This window comes from Pinus tabuliformis, chromosome X, assembly GCF_031772625.1.
Source record: "Pinus tabuliformis cultivar Carrire ecotype Pingquan chromosome X, CPIR1, whole genome shotgun sequence".
NCBI lineage: Eukaryota > Viridiplantae > Streptophyta > Pinopsida > Pinales > Pinaceae > Pinus > Pinus tabuliformis.
In genome coordinates this window covers 536,924,143-536,946,909 of record NC_142308.1, presented here as the reverse complement: position 1 = coordinate 536,946,909, position 22,767 = coordinate 536,924,143, and the positions used below count along the sequence as shown (strand labels likewise).

The 22,767-nt window shown below is 38.6% G+C and overlaps 1 pseudogene; it reads right to left on the bottom strand.

Annotated features, from left to right (window-relative positions):
* Positions 1–15,815, bottom strand: part of LOC149141105 (mannan endo-1,4-beta-mannosidase 4-like) — a 46,953-nt pseudogene extending 31,138 nt beyond the window's left edge.
* Between the last annotated feature and the right edge of the window lie 6,952 nt (positions 15,816–22,767).

Below are 22,767 nucleotides of genomic sequence, written 5' to 3'. Positions count from 1 at the left end.
ACAGTTAAAAACGTTTAACTAATGCACACGCAAACAAAGTAAAATCTCAAAGCAAACTGCCTAAAGTCTCTAAAGAACCAAACAAATTTGAATCACACGCCTAAAGAATCTAGGGCGTCAAACCATGCACAAACAGTAGCCTTCCGGACCGAAAACGCTAGTTGGTGATGAAGCCCAACATCGCCGGATTCAGTACAGAAGTGGTGGGCGGAACAGTTACCCTGGCAACCTGCTTAATGAATAGACCGGCACAAGTTCCTCCACTTTAACCGTCTCGAGTGAAGTGAACCCCTCGGAAAATCCAAGTGAGTCTAGCCGACGTCTGCTCCAGGTACAGTGGGATCTTCCCTCCACCGTCACCTCGGTAGAATCACAAAGATAATGGTCACTAAGGTTACCAACAGCAACAAATATACCTGGGGGAACAGTCTACGACCTAATAGCACGCAAGGGCAGAGTAACAGGCTCAATCCCCTTGCCGGCTCCTTGACAATAATCCAAGGTTTACCGACAAGTGACCCCAGGCTCCTCGACAATAATCCGAGGTTTACCATTTGTAGTACGTGCGTATCTGGCGTCTTTCCCAATGAAGGAGGATTGATCCCCTCACTGGTTCGGACACGGTCTCGTGCTTCTCCTTTAAGAGGAGCTTTCCCAGAGCATAAATGAAACAGCTGGATTTATCCTATTACAAGATGAACTACTTGTTTGGTTTTGTTGTCTTGGAGAGTTTATTACTCTCATACTCCAAGACACTAGCCTGATTTATATTGGTGCTTCAGAGCCCTAGTAAATAAAAAGTTACTAAGTTAATTTTACTTTAAGCGTTAATTTTATGGCTTTTCTTTAGGACAAAAGGTAGTGGAGATGAAACTGGTGGTGTGTAGACTCGACTCGCAACCACTAAAAAGATGCACCTAACATTTAATAATTGATAATGAGTGGCTATGATATACAGATTTTTGAATTACTTGATAACATGCTCGATATACATGTTTCAAAGGGTGGAATTTTAAAGTTGATGTGCAATTTAATATTATATAACTAATTATTTATTTTGTAGAAGTAAACTACTGAAAAAGAAGCCATGTACATACACATTAAGAGGATTCTAAATAAAAGAAAATCATAGAATTCATACATAGATTGCTTTGAAGATGCAAAGTGAAAAGAATTTAGTAAGACAACATACATGTTGACAGAGTTTTGATCCCGTAGTAACCATTAATGTACCTACCTGTGGTCTGGCATAATTAGTCAATACGAGTCCCTGTCGACCATCCAATACCTGCAAGCATTGTATGACTATTCAAATTAAGGACAGCAACAAGGAAACAACAATTTCTTAATGAATTAAAATTTATATGTAGGTTATATAATGGGAGGTTGTGACAAATATGGCTGCTCTCAGAGTTTCCATCTTCAAACAAAGAGGCAACGTGCAAAAATACCTCTGACAAATATGACTGCTCTCAGCGTATTTATTACGTCGTTGAGATTAATATTTTGAACAGTTTTTAAAAATGGTAAATTTGGAATAATGTAATTTCAATAATTTCTGTAGTTTAGTAATTTAAACATTTTTACAAGTATTGAGTTTATTTAGATATTTCAAAATATATTTTAAACCATAAAAATTATAATCCTATGAAAAATATCAAATCAATTAGAATAAATTAAATCTTGATTTAAAAATAAAGATAATTAACGTAATCCACTGTTAAATATACGCATTGCATTTTTTTGGGTTAAGTAAAATAACATAGGGAGTCCCGTACCTTCCCGTAACCTCCTCCACCAATCTCGTTATCAGGGGAGAAATTATTAGTAGCAAGTTTCAGTTCTTCAAATGAGAACAATCTGGCACTTTTTAGTTTGGGAGCATCTCGACTATCTCAACCGTATGCTAAACCCCAAGAAGCTAACGAAAAACCAACATGAATTAGTTTCCTCCTCTAACACGGAATTTATGTGGAACATGATAAAATCAGGAAGTCAAATAAGAAGATCTAACACGAAATTTGTATGAAAAAATGAAAAAAAAATTGTATGAAGATTTCTTACCAAATGGATTTGTTGTTTCACAATCCTTCACTGCATTCTTTCTATTCCGTAACGCGTAAAATATTAGGGCAACAATGCCAAGGAACGAGGCTGCTACACCAGCGGCTAGTCCAATTATTGACCTTGAACATAAACCCTTAGACTTATCTGAAATCAAACAACCAGAAACCTTATTTTCAGTTCAACGCATAGTACGTACAGTTCATCATGCTTGGATTTTGTGAAGTAGACTTCATAGTAAATAGCAGATGGCGATGTTTGGATTGTGTGAAGTAGATTTCATAGTAAGATAACAGATGGGAAAATCTATTGGTTAATTATCCATGTTGTTTACTATCTCCATCTAAGTGTTACAAAATCGCCATGATCGTATCTCACCTTTCATATTCTTTGGCTTTGGTTAATGGGTTGTCTTCCAGCAGTGGAGTTCATCAACACAAAAATCATATATTTAACCATTAAGAACTCTCTCTCTTTGTTGGTAGACAACTCTACATTCATTGACATGTTGAACGTTTGGTGGGAGGAATTGAACTGCATGGAACGATCGAATTGAAATTGAATCTTGAAAATAATCCGGAATGGGAGGTTGATCTCCCAGAGAAACTGAGAACAAATCAACTCCGTCATGTATCCCTTCATCGAATGCTGCAAGAATATCTGCATCATAGCAATTGTAGCCCCTTGAATCTGTAGGCCAACAAACTTTATAACTTGCAACTCTAGCATGAGGGGCTCCTCCTTTTGCAATCCCTTTTGCATGTCGATATATACTTACATTTTTCACGAAATTCCCCCTGTTGTACACAGAGTATGAGTTCCATGTCCAGATTTGTCTCGCGCAGAGAGAAATTCCCTGTTTCAGAGAGATTCAAAGGTTTATTTTCAGCATCACGCCCCTTGATGAAATATTTTCCCCCAATCAATTTCCTGTTGCAGAGAGCAATTTGGAGAGTGAAACTTTGGAAGCATATAAAGAGGCAAGGTGAAAGGCCTTCATAAAATCAACACAGAAGCAGTACAACTTCAAGTGATTCTGTCTAGCCTCCTAAACGCTAGCTCAAACAGTGAATATGTGATTCACTATCTGGTGCTCAATTAGCCTGTCTAATCTTTTTTTTCTTAAGTAGACTTGATTGACTACACACTTTTGATGTTTCCTCGTTTGTTTCTAGCTTTCCATCATTGGTCTATCTAAACATATATTGAGGTTTGCGTTTGATCCACTTCTAGCTGGTTAATCAACTAAGCATATCTTTATAAACATTTAGTAATATTTAGTAAACACATGGTTTAAACAAAAAGACAAACAGGGCCAGTCCTCTGCACCAATAATGTTTTCATGGCTTGCAAAACAATTTGTAGCTAAGTAAACTACTGAAAAAGAAGCCATGTACATACACATTAAGAGGATTCTAAATAAAAGAAAATCATAGAATTCATACAGATATTGCTTTGAAGATGCAAAGTGAAAAGAATTTAGTAACACAACATACATGTTGACAGAGTTTTGATCCTGTAGTAAGCATTAATGTACCTACTTGTGGTCTGGCATAATTAGTCAATAGGGGTCTCTGTCGACCATCCAATACCTGCAAGCATTGTATGACTATTCAAATTAAGGACTGCAACAAGGAAACAACAATTTCTTAATGAATTAAAATTGTTTTTTTTCCTAAACAATTTTAGATGCAGTCGTAAAGATTAAATAAATTGGTAGTATATGAACAGTTGTTATTCCTTACAGCATTGGCATATTTCTTATTCCAGTGAAGCTTCTAGAGTTGTATTTGAACCGTACAATTTGATTTTGAAATTCCATCCCATGCCGACAGTCCGTTAATGATGTAGTTATTGACGCGTTACAGTAGGTGTCGCCGTGCAATGAGATGTCCAGTCCCATTTGGATTCTAATTTTTATGGGATTTATAAATAATAGGATGCCGAGAATAATAGGCACCTTTACAAGCGTCCAAAATGCAGCGTAAGACGATATCGATTCCGAAGGGCCTCCATAAGTCGTGTCGAACTTTGCGACTCACATGGATGGTAGGAGTGCCTTGCCCTCATTATCATCACTGTCTTAGAAGAACACTCAGTAGTATATGCTCAGCTTTCCGCCAAACCCTTCAATCCGCAAAACTGACAGCCGTATGTTGAGGAATACCACGGTCTCTATTTCGTTTCTTCCTTCTGTCGCTGGCATTCTTTCAAATTAATTAAATAAAAAATCATAACACGTTTCATGTGCCAGTGTGAATATGTAATAATCATAACCATACCTGTAAAATACATTAATTTCCACACAAGAAAATATACATAAATTTTGCATATTCACTAATCAACTTTACCGCATTTATCTTTTAAGTAAGAGGTCCATGAAACTAAATGCTAAAGCGTGATTTTCTAACCAAGGCATCCAGATACTACCCCTAAGCTAAGTTGAACCCATCAAGGCAAAGAAAACATGTTCGGATGCGTCTTTAAATTTTTATGGAACCATTTTACTCTCATGCTCAATTCATTTACTCACTACACAACATTAAAGATATCTCATGTAACCATCAACAACTAAAAACCTTTCTTCCACCGCCGTGAGTTCTTTCCCTTCTGTGCTTGATATAAGTGCCTAGGGATATTCTCCTTTCTCTTTAGTGTGGGTCAATAAATCCTAACTTTTTGTGTTTTTTTTCTAGAATTTCTTAAGAGATTAGTACTTTCCTCTCAACCATTCAAAAAGAGGAAAATGCATAGTAAGTGAAGGTTAACTAATTTATCCAACTTCTATTCTCTCATGTAACCATCATATTTTCAACAAATATCTACAATTTTCAATTAAGAATGTTGATTTCAATTAGTCTCCATATTTTCTCATGGACAACCATAGAGAACATAACATGAGCAACTTAAGAGATGAACATAAGAGTATTAGAATGAATGTTAGAGCCAATGGGAATGCAACAATTGGTGGCTATGATAGCGAGCATTATATTTAACTGCAAGAAGATAGGACTCTTATAAATCCTACAACGATTATACTCACAAAACAAGAATATTCCTAAAACCAGATGTTGAGAAGTTAATGAATAAACCTAAGCACAAAATCAATGGATTGCGTCGGGATGAGGTGAGGTACTGTGTAGGCACTGGAAGTCCTGTCACACATAACAGATGATTCTTGTCTGCTTTTCAAGGGATACTCACCCAAATCATAATGATAAAAACCACAACAAAGTATAAACCTTGTAATCTATAGTAGGAAGTAAATTGACATTGTTTTAGGATTTGACATTTATCCAAGATAAGCATGGTCAATGAGGACTAGAATTCTTTAAGGATAGGTAATCTAAGATAAGAACAATCCTAAAAGGACATACCTAATGAACATCAAGATGGGGTATGTACCTTGAAGAGGTAGTGTGGTATCTCACGCAAAGCCTCCCAACATTATGCTCTGGTATGAGAAGAGCTTGTCAACTTAAGGCCTTACTATGTTGACAATTTTGGTCATGATGTCGATGCTTAAAGATGGCTTATCAATCCGACTCTTCTTATGAGAATATTTCAGTTTGAGAGTATCCATGTATCGAGTATACAATTATGAATACCCCTAGTTAAGAGGGAGTATCAGAGAATGTAACTAGTTTCGATATTCATAAATTGTACGTTTATGTAAAAATAAAACGAAAAAAAAAGTTGCAACAAAAGCCATGGGGGGAGTTGTAGCATCCCTACTGAGGCAAGATCCACGTCATAGTGAGGTGGGAGTTGTTGCAAACAAATTTGTATCAATGATGGCAACAAATCAAAGTTGTAGCAATTATGTCCATAACTCAAATAAATTTGTATAAAATACACTCAACAATTGAAACACCTATACTGAAGTAGAGTTGTAAATACTACACATAGGAGTTGCAATAACTATTTAGCAAGTTTCAACTCGTATTCTACCATTGTCAAAAATATAAGAATTTCATAAGAATAAACACTGAAATGGAATTTTAATAGGATAATCATAGATTGACCAAAAATGAATCATTGTGTATGAACAAGGTATTAATATGAGATGGAAATGAGAAAAATATTGACAAAAATGTATTGGACAAGTGCTAAAAATATGAAAATTTGGGCACTAGTAATCTCCCGCTAACTAAATTCATTACATGTACATATGCAACGAATATTCAAACTGATTTTGAGAAGGTGATGCTCTGCAACCAATATTCAAACTGATTTTGAGAAGGTGATGCTCCTATGGACGTTGTTGAGGTTGTCCTAGGTTGTAATATTATTCCATTAGATTTATTATTCCCTTCGGTTTTTAATTATCAAATCATTGGTTTTATTAATGTAAAGGTTCAAATTCTTAGGGGTTAATATTATTCACTTGGATTTATAAAATCAATCATATTCCTAGGCTTTAATATTATTCCATCGGGTTTATTATTCCCTTGGGTTTTTAATATCAATTTGTCGTGTTTATTAATATGAAGGGCCTAGTTCTTAGGGTTTAATACTATTCCCTTCGATTTATAATATCAATCACTGTCAACCACGATCAACCATGGTTAACCACGGTCAACTAAGGTGAACCATGGCCAACCATGTTTTATAAAATTAATCATGATCAACAATGGTCAATCATGGTCAACCATGTGACAAAGATTGTATCGATACAAAAATAAACCATGGTTAGGCATGGTCCAATGTCGCATTGTGAAAAAGAAAGTCTCCATATAAAAATAAATCATGGTCTAGCATGGTTAACCATGGTCCAACGTTGCATTGTGATAAGGATTTTCTCAATATGAAAATTAACTATAGTCAATGATGGTAAACCATGTTTATTTTAGGGTTGATAATAATTATCTTAGGTTTTACACACCTTTAGTTTATAATATTAATACCTTGGGTTCATATCCATTGGGGTTAGTATTAATCACTTGAGTTTATTTTTACCTTGGGTTTATAATATCAATATATTCGGTTTATTAATCTAGGGGTTCATATTCCTAGGTTTTAATATTATTCCCGTGGGTTTTTAATATCAATTATTTGTGTTTATTAATATAAAAGGTCAAACTCCTTGGGTTTAATATTATTCCCTTGGGTTTATTGTTCTATTGGGTTTATAATAACAATCATGGTCAACCATGGTCCAATGTCACATTGTGACAAAGATTGTCTCAATATAAAAATCAACCATGGTTAACCATAGTCCCTTGGGTTTAATATTATTCCCTTGTATTTATAATACTACTCGTTTGTATTTAATATTATTCCTTGGGGTTTATAATACATTCAGTTTATAAAATTAATACTTTTTTTCGTTAATAGCATCAATATTTATTATAATATAAATAATATCAATAACATTATCATATTATTATGACATTATCATATTATTATAATATAATAATAATGTTTATATATTGTCATTATAATTATTAGAATTATTTTCATACAATAATAATAATTATAATAATAATAACAAATCCCACAGAGGTTTGGTCTCGTGGTTAGCGGACAATCTGTTAATTCATCTGTGCCGCTGTGTAGGTCATGAGTTCGAGTCTCGTCTTAACCAAGGGCCGTCCTTGCGGGCTGGGTGGTTCCTCCTAGAGGTTATAGTGACAGCCAGTGGGATTCGACCCAGTGTAACATGAGTACGATACCATCGCCGTTGCCGATTTCGCTAGTCACCAAATAATAATAATAATAATAATAATAATAATAATAATAATAATAATAATAATAATAATAATAATAATAATAATAATAAATCGATATTCATCAATGCCTATGGGTGTATATTAACCAAATTTAATAATGTGGTTGTGCATGTGATTGATATATCCACGTATATCAATCATCAACCACATCTATCAATGTGTTTGTGTTACTTAAATCATTTTTGATGATGTAATTCACTATTCAAAATATAATCTTCAAAGATCTTGAACTAAATTAATTTTCTAAAATCTGTTTTTTCTAATTCATTTGCAAATTCACTATTCAAAACTGTTATTATAAAATTATAATACTCATAAAACTTGCCTTTCAGGTTTTCTTAAAACTTTACGTTGGACTAATCATGCAACGTCACTCTATTTCTAAATAGAATTTTTTGCGAGATGAAAACATGAGAGATTTCTGATGGATTATAACCAACCTAGATCCATCAAACTCAGGATCTATCATGTACCGAGAGGGATCAAATCCCTCAAGGTGTATGGGTTTCCTCAAATTACACACTCCAAAAATAAGGTTTGCACCTTGGGGGATTTGATCCCTCTTGGTGCATGATAGATACAGAGTTAGATGGATCTAAGTTAATTCGAGTTGACGGCGACAATGACACATTACTATATTATCATTATTCTAAATATGTTTGAAATAAACTTCATACTTTGAAATTTACATTTTGTTTTCTTTTTTTGACGTGGCTATATCATTCTCTTCTTTAATTTTTTCTTTTGTTGCTTGCCTTGAATGGTTTGTACGTCTATGCTTGGATGCTTTGAGTGGTTTGTGCATTTATGTGTTTGGATTTGGATGGTAATATTTGTGGATGCTACAAATTTTATGTTATATTTCTATATGTGTATGTAATTTTATGTTAGTAAGTAGTCGGTGATGAAGAAGGTAAACAATCTTGTCTATAGTTTGCAAGAGGATTGATACTGCACATATATTTGATTTAATTTTATGTATCATAACTTTTGACAATTAATAATTCTTAATAGTGCCCTCCATGTATTACTAAATATATTTTGAAGAGTAGTTTTAATAATTCACTGCATCAAGATTACTATTTGAATCATTTGTTTCATTGCCAATGTTTGAAATAATTTATTTCCTTCAAAACATTTTGATGGTAATTTTTATCTACATTATGTTTTACAAAATTCAAGAAATAATGTAATTTTGATCTTTTTTTAATGAGTGGTGAGATTTACAAAATCTTTAAATTTTTTGTTAGTTTTTCCATCTTTTCTTATTGATTATATGAAAATGATAGTCAAGATTGTAAACGATTCAATTCTTTAACTCGAACTATTGTAGTAAACATCATACCTTGTCTCTCTTGCTCTCCAATATTAATAGGTTGAATTACTATAACACAAAAGTCAATGCAAATAATCAATCATTTTTTTGTGCTTACATTGAAATTAATGCATCTAATGTACGTAATTAAAAAATATTAAAAAATATCTATATTGAAATCAATGAATATAATGCAAGAAATCAAATAAGATTAGAAAACAACATCTACACTAAAATCAATTCATCTAGTGCAAGCAATCAAATAAGATTGGAAATTGACATCTACACTCAAATCAATGCATCTAGTGCAAGCAATCAAATAGGATTAGAGCTCACAATCTACACTGAAATCAATGCATCTAGTGCAAACAATCAAATAGAATTAAAAACCACCATCTACCTTGAAATCAATGCATATAGTGCAAGCAATAAAATAGAATTAGAAATCAATATCTACACTGAAATCAATGTATTTAGTGTAAACATTCAAATAGAATTTGAAAAAGTCTACAACGAAATCAATGCATCTAGTGCAAGCAATCAAATAGTACAAGAAATAAAAATGCGCACTGAAATCAATGCATTTAGCGCAAGCAATCAAATATCATTAAAAATCAACATCTAGACTAAAATTAATGCATCTAGTAAAGACAATCAAATAGGATTAAAAATCACCATCTACCATGAATTCCATGAATTTAGTACAAGAAATACTCTTTCCTCTCTCCCCCTCCATCTCTCCTTATTTGTCTCTCTATCTCATCCCCAAACATTCAAACTCTCTTTCCATTTCCTCATTTTCACACCTACTCTCTCTCTCACTCCACTTTTCACTATGTATGTCTTTTTTCTTCCCTCCCTCTCTCGCCTTCTAATTCCATCTCTCTATCCTCCCTCTCTCCCCTTCTAATTCCATCTCTTTGTCCTCCCTCTCTCCTAGTCTCTCTCCCACCCGGTTAAGTCTCCCCCCTCCATATTTGTGTCTCCCTCTCTCTCTCTCTTACCATTCTCTCCCTCTCTCACTCCTCTCCTTATCTCTCTCTTCATTTCTCCTCTCCCATGTCCTTCAATTTATCTAATTCAATGCAAGCAATGAAATAAAATTATAAATCACGATCTACATTGAAATCAATTCATCTAGTGCAAGAATTCTTCTTCCCTCTCTCCCTCCATCTATATCTATATATCCCTCTATCTCTCCTTCTTTGTCTCTCTAACTCATCCCCCCTCCCCAAACACACATTCTTTATCCCTCCATATATATCTATCTCTCCTTCTCTCTATCTCTCTTTTCTTATGTCTCTTCACGTTCCATCTATATATCTATCTCTCGCAGTCTTTCTATATCAACCCTAAAACGTACACACTATCCTGATCTAATTACTAATAGAGAATTACATCTATACTCCGGATAATCTCTAACAATCTCAAAATATTCTAGAAAGCTATAGACAAGCTTACTAGTATCCATCTATATGAATCCCGTAGTAATTATTAATTCATAAATCATACTTATTCCAAATTCATACCTAATAACTTTAAAGTGAATGACAAAATAAACAAAATAATCATTAACTAATCTAATGATAAGGAAAGCCCTATTCCTTTTTATTTAAAACCACGAATATCTATATAAATAAATTAGTTATTCCAAAAACTTTATTTTTTATTTAAAAACCATAAATATCCACCTGAATCAATTAATTAATTAGTTAATATATATATATATATATATATATAAATATATATATTATTTAAATAACTTGTATTCCTTAAAAATTAGTAATATTCGTTATTGTTTGCAAGCTAATCTTCTCTGCCACCATGTTTCTCAAATGACTATGATCCTTTGTGTCATTTTCTCTTATTGTTCCCTTTATGAGTTCATATTTTGTGAGCTCGTGAAAATATTTTGACAATAGTTTTGGTCCAGTAGGAAGTGGCCAACTCGGGATCACAAATAATACTAAAGAGGGCTTGATATCTACAAGTTTTTCTTATACCATATATGCAATACTTAAGTTGTTATTGTAAACGATAATTGATTAAAATTAGTGTTTTTTTTGCAATTAGTGGTAGGGCATTACTAATTTATATGTCCATTTGCTTAATTTTGTTGCATTCGGGTTCAAAACAGTATCAACATATAATTGATTTACACTCTGATTTGGCAATTTATTGCTCACTATAATTCCTTTTAGTAAACAAAAATATGACGCGTATTAATTTGGAAATTAATTGCTCACTATCACTCTTAGTACAGATAAGACCTGTATAAAAAAAAAAAAATCCACTAGACATCGTATTTTCACTGGGAATTTGTAAACCTACTATATCTATGACGGAAGCATTAAATAGTCAAATATATCTCGAAAAAGGAGAGTGGTAACCTATTTGAAATTCTGGCAGAAGAGGAAATTTGACTATTTGTCTTTGTTATCGTATATATTTTTAGGTACAAAATTAGGTCATATTTCTCTATGTCACTTTGTATCTCTATCATATGACTTAGAGAACACGAATCCAATGACTCAACCAACAAAAATCGAGTGAATCCAAATCTGCTTGTATATAGATTTGTAATTATTTATATATACAATTACTTAAAGTGTTTCTCTATGAGAAGACATTAAATTTTTTTTAGATAATTTTTTTTATTTTTATGAGCTGACATAAAATATTTTTTTGAGCATGAACTGACAAGGTCACACATCATACTAGGTTGTAGAATGCGCCTCTTAGCGCAACCAGGCTAGATCCATCTAACTATGAATCTCTCATACACCTAGAGGGATCAAATCCCTCAAGGTTATTATCTTTCCTCAAATTACACACTTAATAAAGAAGCTTTTCACCTCAATGGATTTGATCCCTCACAACACATGATAGATTCAGACTTAGATGGATTTAAGCTAGTTCTAGTTAGGGGCGACAATGACACATTTTAAATTATCATTATTCTGAATATGTTTGAGATAAAATTCATATTTTGATATTTACATAATTTTTTATTTGTTTGACATGCCTATATCATTCTATTCTTTAATTTTGTTTTTGTTGCTTGCCTTGAATGGTTTGTACGTCTGTGCTTGGATGCTTTGAGTGGTTTGTGTGTTTATATGTTTGGATTGGATGGTAATGTTTGTGAATGTTACAATTGTTATGTTATATTTCTATATATGTATGTAATTATCTCTTAGTAATTAGTTGGTGATGAAGAAGGGAAACCATATTGTCTAGTGTTTGCAAGAGGATTGATACTGCACATATATTTCATTTGTTTTAGGTATCGTAACTTTTGACAATTACTAATTCTTAATAGTGTCCCTATAGGTATTACTAAAAATATTTTGAAGAGTACTTTTAATAATTTACTGCATCAAGATTACTATTGAAATCATTTGTTTCATTTCTAATGTTTGAAATAATTTATTTCCTTCAAAATATTTTGATGATTTTTTCTATATATAGTTTGTTTTGAAAAATTCAATAAATAATCTAATTTTGAATTCTTTTACTAAGCGGTGAGATTTACAAAAATTTTAAATTACTTGTTAGTTTCTCCATCTTTTCATATCTATTATATCAAAATGATAGTTGAGATTGTAAACAATTCAATTATTTAACTCTAACTATTGTAGTAAACATCATACCTTGTCTCTCTTGTTCTCCAATATTAATAGGTTTAATTACTATAACACAAAAATCAATGCAAATAATCCATAAATCTTTTGTGCTTACACTGAAATCAATGCACATTGTTAATCCAATTACTTCAATTTAATGTACCATCATACATTGAGTTACATCAAACCATAAATCATCATCCATAGTGCAATCAATGCATATAATGCACACAATTAAATAAGATTAGAAAACACCTAGATTGAAATCAATGAATCTAATGCAAGAAATCAATTAACATTAGAAAACAACATTTGCACTAAAATCAATGCATCTAGTGCAAGAAATCAATAAGATCGGAAATCAACATCTACATTGAAATCAATGCATATAGTGCAAGCAATCAAATACGATTAGAAATCAAAATCTACACTAAAATCAATGCATCTAGTGCAAGAAGTCAAATAGGATTAGAAATCACCATCTACACTGAAATCAATGCTTCTAGTGCAAGAAATCAAATATGAGTAGAAATCACAATCTACACTAAAATCAGTGCATTTGGTGGAAACAATCGAATAGAATTAAAAATCACCATCTACATCAAAATCAGTGCATATAGTATAAGCAATCAAATAGAATTAGAAATGAACACCTAGACTGACATCAATGTATTTAGTGCAAACAATCAAATAGAATTTGAAAAAGTCTACAAGGAAACCGATGCATCTAGTGCAAGCAATCAAATAGCATTAGAAATCAAGATCTAAACTAAAATCAATGCATTTAGTGCAAGCAATCAAATATCATTAGAAATCAACATCTACACTGAAATTAATGCATCTAGTGCAAACAATCAAATGGGATTAGAAATCACCATCTACCATGAATTCAATGAATTTAGTGCAAGAAATATTATGCCCTCTCTCCTCCCTTCATATTTATCTATATCTCCCTCCATCTCTTCTTCTTTGTCTCTCTATCTCACCCCTAAACATTCACACTCTCTCTCCATCTCTTCATTTTCACTCCGCCTTTCTCTCTCACTCCACTTTTTCTCTTTGTATGTACATTTCCTTCCCTCCCTCTCTCCCCTTCCAAGTCCATCTCTTTTTCCTCCCTCTATCCTTCTCTCTCTCCATCCCAGTTAAGTCTCCCCCCTCCGTCTTTGTGTCTCCATTATTGGCTACATGGGGCCTGACCTAGGTTCAACAGTGAGTTTAGCCAAGCAAATCTCGGTACTGCCGACCCTTTCGGCAACAGTCCGCGGAGCGCAGACTGAGGTCTCACCCGAGGTAGTATGGGAGGGTGCTGGAACTAGGTTTCTGCACCCTAGGGATGTCTTGATGTGGGAGATCGGTACCTGATTCAACCTTCACGCTCACTAGATTATGCATGCCAGCAAGCTTCTGGCACTCTGTGGGGCTACCTTCGCGCAGCTCCCACCGCAGTGTGACCAGTGTTAATTACCCAACTCCTCCTTAATTGGGGTTTGTTCATTAATTACTTAGAAGATTCCCATTCATAATCATACATATAAGTGTGTGCATATAAACATATATCATCAACACATAGTATTCAAATACAGGTCTATGAACCAGATGCACAATATATCAAACCAATTGATCTTTATTAATGATGCCTTTAAAGTTTGATCCAGTACAGACTCGATTGTACCCTGCGCACTCAACTGCAGGGATCCACGCACTCAGTTACAGACTCTACTAGGCCTTTGCACACTCAGTTGAAAAGCCTCTACCTACTACTACGACCCAATACACTTCAGATTCACCTCTCTCTTCTAGTCATGCCTTCACATCTATCGATTACTTCCCAACAAAAAACTCAAATCTGTCTTTACACTTAGAGCCTCTCTCTATTTATACAATCCCATGGTCTGTGGACCATGGGTAGGCCGACACACTTTACATTAAATTACATTATTTTAGGGCGGACAACCCTAGACTCTCGCGCTCTGCGCCCGCATTTCACGGGATCTTTACATTATATTAAGCAAAACTTGGGCTTTAAGCCCCAAAAACTTACTATGGGGGGATCCGCTACCCAGCAGGCCCCTAACACAATCATCGTGACTTGTCCTGAGTTACTGTGTGGCGATCTTGGCATGAAGCCTTTCCAACTGTTCCTGAGCTGCGTGAAGGTCCGCAGCACATTGTTCAGCCGTCTGGTGGATTTATTCTACCTGCTCGGCTGAATACTCACTGTCCTGGGCAAATCCCTGCCGGAGAGCATGCAAGACTTTCATCTGTGCGAGCTTTCCTTTGATGGCAGTGGTGATGAGGAAGGCCTCATCAATCCAAGGCTAGATGCATGCTTTAAGTACTGCCTCTTTTTGGCGCGCTGAATCCACTTGCTCCTTCAATGCCTTTGCCTGTTGTAACCTTGCGAGCCACTGAGTCAGGACTACGGTCTGCACCATCTTGCGCACACTATCATATTGCATTTGGAGCTCTCGGGCCTCTGTTTCCAATCGCTGTATGGTGGGGTCCTCCTGTGAGGCTGTGAGGACCCTGAAGGATTCTTCCAACAAGGTGGTACAACTCTTCACTGCCTACTCAATTTCTTCCAGCCCTTTCTCGACATCGCCAATGTGTTGTTCCGGAACTTCTGGGGGCGTGGATGACCGCCCTTTAGCCGTAGTTCAGCAATTTGTAGGTTGAGGTCCAGCTGGATCGTCATAGTTTCCTCCTTTGCCTCGCGGAATCCACTGGCCAACTTGTTGATCTGCACGCCTATTGGTAGGTCTGTCACAATTTCTAGTTCTGGGGCGCGACGACATGCTTCACCTATGATCTACTCCAACTGCTGGATTTGTGCCATGCTTCGTCGCATTGGAGGCTAAGCTGCTTGATGTTGATTCACTGTTCACTTAGCATTTGCACTGCGCGACCTTCCCTAGCGGGGAGTTCTACTATCGCGCCATCCTGCAGCTGATATAATACGTCTCACGGAAGGGCAGCCAAGTTTAGGCCAAGTCCCTTGATCTGGCCTACCGTGACTCTGTCTTCCATTATGTCCACTATCAGTGCTCCTTCTGGCAGCGTGACGGTATTAGCCATTTTGGCCCGCAGCAACTGCTCAGTTGCTGGTGTACCCGTAGCCCCATAGATGGCTACTGTTCCCTCTTGTGGGGACCACACCTGAAGTCCCTATAGTTGCGCCTTGAGTGCCCCCAACACATTTTGCTGCTCTGTCATTTCTTCCTGGGGGCCTTCCTGGGTGACCTCACGAACTGTGTCGCCAATGTCGTATAGGTCACTCTGGGTCAGTGTAATAGGTTCCACATCTAATTTGGAAGCCTTGGTCTTCTTCCGAGGCCCTGTCCGTTCTATGCTGTGTGGCTGTTTTAGCTATGTCGATGATGTGTTTAGGTCTGTGCCTTCCGCCATGTCATCTGTCCCCTGTCCTGTGGTTAGGTCCGAGCCTCTTTCCTCCTGCGTCGTGGTTGCCCCAGATGTCGGTGATACTGTTACTTATTCTGCGGCCTTGGTTAGCTCTGCAGCAGCCTTCGCTGCCTCACGGGAAGCCCTTACCTCTTCACCATATTACTCGTTCCACTTATGTTGTGCCAGGAGCTTGGCGACATCCTTCTGTCTTTGAATCGCCATCTCATCATGCGCCCTCAGATCCAGTGCACCCCAATCGGGTGGCCATGAGTCGAGCACCATAAAAACAACGTCATCAATAGTGATGAAGGGGAGTGTGGTCCATCTCTGCTCCGGATCCCTCCGTGCCTAGATATACACATTGTCCATATCTGCCTTAAAATCTGCAAAGCTCCATAGACTGTCATATACCATGGGGGATAGGCACAGTCGTTTGTTGATCCACATGCATACACTCACCTCCATAAATATCCAGAAGCGCTTGGTCTCAAGGATTTGTGTGGTGTCCTTCGTCACCCATAGCGATGCATATTTTCCTGCCTCTGGTAAGTCCTAGTCAAGGGGAGGAAATTAACTACCCTCAGGCAATTCCCCTACAACCAATAGGATGTATAAGAGCAACCACGCATAGTCAAAGGCCTTACCCTACTCTTGGGCCTCCTTGTAGATCGTCAGGAACTCCTCGTAGAGGAACTATGCCAAGTTAAATCGTACCCCCTCTGCGCATTGTTCCGCCAGCACGATGACCGTTGTTGGTACCTCGTTGCCACAACATTTTCTCATCACTTTTCCTGCCAGCAACTGGGTGGCTATGCGCACCCCCTTGTCTTGAATGCTAGTAATAACATAACCCCTCTGCTTTTTCTCCAACTTGTATTTCTTTTTCATGGCCTCTGCGAGTGCCAAGTCTCCACTTTTGCCAGCTATTTCCATGGGGTCCCTTCCCATACAAGGAAGCTGAGAAATCCTATGAATAAGCTCTGCCGTGATGGGAATGGGCTCCTCCAGCCACAAGTACCCATCGTGCACCAGGCAAAGCAGTTGCCTGATGACAAATATCGTGATTGGTGCCCAATGAAAGTGTGGAATCCATAATAGGTGGAGTAGCTCGACCTCCTCGACCCCTCGCAGCCATTTCTGTGGCTATAGTGTTGTAACTGCCCCGTCCTTGCTTTGTTTCACTAGTTGGCTGGTTTCCAAATGTGGGAACTTTTCGTTATCCGCAAGGTCCCAATCTTCAAATTTCATCGTGGGCATGTGGCCTAAAGCCGAACCTTCAAACAAAATTCCCTCAGGGAGGAACAGGGTTTTGAGTGTGCTTTGAATAGCATCCAAATATTTAGGTACTTTTACTCTCCCTTTTTGCGGAGGGACATACTTGGGCGGTTTTGCTGCAGCACGTACTGGCTAAATGTCTTCTTCCATTTCTACATCTAGTTGAATTTCTTCTATGAAGGCCTGGAGATCCTCCTCCTCATCATTTGTCTCAAGATTAATTATCTTGCCCTTATCTTCCATAGACAACTTACCAAACCGTAGGTTCCGCGGAGACATACACACTGGTCATGCTACCTATGGGTCCTTTTTGGGCCTCGGCGTCCAGGGTGACTTTGGAATTTCCGGTGCCTCCCCCATTAGTGACATAGGGCTCGGTGCAGCTCCCTTGGCTATCGACATCACTCTGTTTAGAAGGTTCTACGTCTCTTTTGGTAATGTTTCAAACACTGAACTTGCTTTCAAAGCCTCTAAAGTCATAAGGTCCATACCCAATTGATAGCGCAATAACTGAATTCTCAAGATGCCAAGGGTTGTTTGGTGGATGACCATCTACGATTTATAGGCCTGCCAGACTTCAAATTCGACTGTTCTCCCCTCATTCGGCTCATTAATGTGAGATTGGCGGTAGATCATTCCAAATCTAGTTCTGACTCCGTGTCTTAATTTCCCACTACCCACTCCTCATTGGCTTAAATGGGACATCTTATCATGAACAATGACCCCAACGGTCACTTCCGAGCCTACCCGCGTGGCAGCGCAACCTCCCATGTGCGGGCACGACCCTTGTCACCTACTAACCCTGCGCACATTCCCCCTACTATGTCTCTTCCATGCAGACTCTTTTATAGTCCCACGCTCTCTTCAAACTGCTTGGAGTGCTGAGACTGTGCTTTCTATGAATAGTCAGGTGGTCACACCACCTATGTGAGGCTTCCTTGCACCTTCTAGCCTAGTCTGTGGGCACCCCGTAATTACCCTTATGTTAGTCAATTCTTCGCATTCTTCGTTATATGTTGCACTCCCCTGGTTCCTTTATCTAGTGAGGAGCGGCCACAACCATGGTAGCAGAGCCACAAATTCTTCTAACGCAGTAGTAGGGCTACCTACCTTTTGTTCTATTGGGATTAGTTTCTCAGCGCAACCTACCTGTGTGACATTAGTTTCTAGTTTGTTGATTTCTTCGTCCAAGATCCTACTTTTCTTCCTCAGCCATACTCAATCTTCTTCGAGTTCGCGAAGTTTCAAGTGCCCTTACCGAATGGCTTCCTGCATCTGCATGTGTTTGACCCTACGTGGCTGCATAACACCTTTGTCTTGGTCCCCGCTCGTTTTTCTAGCCATGTGAGGATTCCTTCCTCCCAAAACTATGGTCTCGATGTTGTCCATCCTCTTTGGGATCGTCTCTGTGGATGGATTCTTGTACAAGAACCTAGGAGCTCGTCAAACCATTGGTACACGCAGGTCCCCATTAGTTCATCTGGCCTGTTGAGTCTTTTTTAGGATCCAATATACCTTCTTGAATACTTCTAAGTGGAACATTTGTGTTGCGCATCGCTTTTCCTGCTGCTGCGACTGGTTTTGGTTGTTGATCCTTGGTCTAGGGTTTGCTATCATGGACTGCACCACCTAAGTCTGCACCCATCGACATAGGTGAGTGTGCAAGCTTCTCTGTCCAGGCTGCTCGATTCTCATTCGACACTGGGGGCTTCCAACCCATTTGCGCCAATTTACCATGGTCTCCGGATGTGTACTCCACCTTAGTGCGGGTGTTGCACATAATGCCCCTTCCAGTGCAGCATACTGCTGCTGTTCCGGTACTGCAGTTTCAACTGTGTCCAGGAAGTCATCCACCACTGTCACTTCATCATGTGTTGGTAATTCCATTGCCTCTATCGTCACGCAACTGAGTGATCTAATCATCAAGTTGCAATTTAGCATCGCCACCTTGTGCAACTGGTTCTGCTAGCGTTCTACTTCCTCGTCTGAATCCGACATGCAGTAGTTGTCTCGCTCCCACGAGATTCTGCCATCCATAGTTGGGTTCACCCGATCCTGGTCTTGCGTAGTTATCTGGTAAAGACAATCCAACTACTCATCACTTTCATCATCGTGCACGGGTTCAATGTAGCGCGCTCCTTCGGATGGGTCTAACTGGGACTACCATGCATAGTGACATTTTCTCAAATATCATCTTCCTCTTCTTCAGGTTGATGACTCCATTCATATCAGTCGCCCAGTCTATTCCTAACAACGCGAGATAAGGATTGTTGTCATCGATAATCTCTATCACTTCAAAGTCTATCTATGTGCTCGCGCCTTCAATATCAACTGTTACTCCTTGCAACCTTCCCATGGGCACGATCTTTTGTTGGTTCACCATTCGTAATTGAATAGGGGACCATTGCAACGTGGGCCTGCCCATGCGTTCCCAGGTTTGCTTGGGTAATACATTCGCGTCTGACCCCAGGTCCAGGATTACCTGATCCATTTCGTACTCACCAATCTACGCTGTCAATCTCATCTCCTTCCTAGTGCACAATGTATGCTTTCCTAGTTTCCGGACTACGTGCAGTTCCCCTAATCCTGTGCACCTAGTGATTAGCTCTTGTAGTCCCTTAACTGCCTTGTTGTCACGCATTAATTTGATGCATGTCTCCAGAAAGGTAGTAAGCATGGAAGGATCCTGGTTCTGGTTGATCCTTACTACCTGAAGTGGAGGCCTCCATGAAACTCTTCTTAGCTTCCATAAATGTCTCCTTTGCGCGTTCTAAGTCAAACTCAGGTTCCTTTGCAGGAGCCTTGCGAACCCATGTATCTTCCTCAGGCTGCCTCCCCTTACCTTCCTCGGTAGTTGCACCACTCCTAAGCATCATGTTCACATTGGGGTCTTTTTCATGGGGTTTAGATCTCATCATTTGGGTATTCTGAGTTGGAGGAGGCTAGAGTATCCCTTTCCCATGCATATGTGTGATCAACATAGAGCAATCTACTGGTTCATGATCAAACTGAGCACAGTACGAACAAGATATTCTCATCAGGTTAGTACAATCGTGGGCGTAGTACCCTGGTCCGCCATAATTGTAACAAATCAAATGTCTGTGACCCCTTCCTGGTCCCATTCCTCCTCGTCCTCGACCTTGCCCTTGAAATCCCACACGCACCATCCTCGCAGCTGGCTTGAGGGCTCGCGTTTCTGCTTGCATCCTATAGGCTGGGGTCTGATCCATCATTAGATCGTAACTAGGACAAGTGCGCTCGTCGTGGCCTACCAACCTACAGAAATTACAAAATAGTTGCTGTGGTGTCCGTGTATACTTCTGCAGCAAGTGACAATTATCTGCCTTGCGTTTTCTCCTATCTAACAGATCGCACACCATAATGTGGGTGTCATACTCGGCTTTGCCTATACTTCTGGTCTCAATGGCATTGTTCCCCCTCCTGCCAAGTAGTTCGTGAATACTGGATAGTGATCCTTCTCGGGGCCTAGGCCTTTGCATTTTATGAACCATACTTCATCGCGCACCTTTGGTCGTGGTGCCCTACCTTGCTTCAAACTTTGCATATCCAGGCATAGATTTTGTAGTTGTGTGTGCATTTGTTGAAATCACAACCCAGGATCTTGTATCGAGGTCTCATGCAACCTCATCGCCATTTCCATCTCTTCAACCTGGGTTGAAAGCTTCTATTGTGACAGCTCCATCCTCAGGTGCGGTGTCAGGGATGCCACAAACGATGCGCGGTGTTGCACATTCGTGAGCATCATATTAGCCTCGCAGATCGTACTCTTCAACCATTGATCCAGATCCCAGGGGCTCTCACCCGAGAGCATCGCGATCTCTTTGAACCTAATGATTGACTCTGTCTCGGACATCGACTGGCTAAATTCTCTGTTTAATGCAGTTTGGATCTCTGATATCCCTGCATTTGGGTGGTCGTTAGAGTGCTTAATATACTACATCAATGTGCTATCCTACAGTGCACTAGGCAATGTAGCCTTCCTAATGTTGTCATCTGTGACCCCTTACGCTTCCCACACTGCTCTTACCATGAACCGAAACTGGTCTGGATCCTTGTTCCCTACTCCTCTGAATACAGGTAGCTTGATCGCGCTTGCCATGCTGAACTGAGGGGTTAGTGGAGTTGGAGTGGGTGAAGATGGAGGGGAGGGAGGTGAAGTGGGTGGTGGCATGGGTGGAGGTGGTAACTGTGGAATACGCTGCTTTATCAAACTAACCACACTTCTTGGAGAAAACCGAGCGAGCTCTTCCTTGCTCTCTCGCAAAGATGAAATTAATGGACTGTTTTCTAATTCCCTGCTATCTTTGTAGATCTTTCCACTTTGCATTGTCCCAAACATTAATGTATTCGCATAACCCACTTTTCACATAACAACATCTTAATCTAGGTATTCAAAGATTTAATGTACTTACCTCGCGGTCCCTTGAGAAAACGTCGTTTTTCTTTTCTGTAATTCATAGTCGTGTCCAACGCAAATTCAATGATGAATCCCCCTATTATCTGGTCAAGCCAGTGGTCCACAGCTCTCGCAATCTTGTCTTCTGATGCCTCTAGTCTGCGCACTAATTCTGGAGTCCACACTATGGGTTGGTCGAGCTTACACCTTCCCTGGCTGTCAGCTAATCTCGCGATCCACTCATACAGTTCAGAAGGAAAGGATGCAAAGAAAATCTTGTGGATTTCCATATACACGTAGCGATCCAGCCACCTTTTCTCAGATACTTATGGAGTTCTATTTTCCTATGTCGCGAACTCGTGAATCTTTTTGTCCAACTGCTCTTCAATTTCCTTCTTTGTTGGGTTCCAGTGGCACGACATCAGACATCCCCTAGGCAGATCACAGTCCCGGAGATGGAACCATTTGTTGGCAATGTGGGGCATGACCCAAGTTTAGCAGTGAGTTTAGCCAAGCAAATCCCGGTACTACCAGTTCTTTTGGCAACAGTTTACGGAGTGTGGACTGAGGTCTCACCCGAGGTAGTATGGGAGGGTGCTGGAACTAGGTTTCCGCAGCCTAGGGATGTCTTGATGTGGGAGATCGGTACCTGATTCAACCTTCGCGTTTACTAGATTACGCGTACCAGCAAGCTTCTGCCGCTCTGTGGGGCCACCTTCACGCAGTTCCTGCCACAGTGCGACCAGTGTTAATTACCCAACTCCTCCTTAATTATGGTCTGTTCGTTAATTACTTAGAATATTCCCATTCATAAGCATACATATAAGTGCGCACATATCAACAGATATCATCAACACATAATATTCAAATACAGATTTATGAACCAGATGTACAATATATCAAACCAACTGAGCTTTATTAATGATGCCTTCA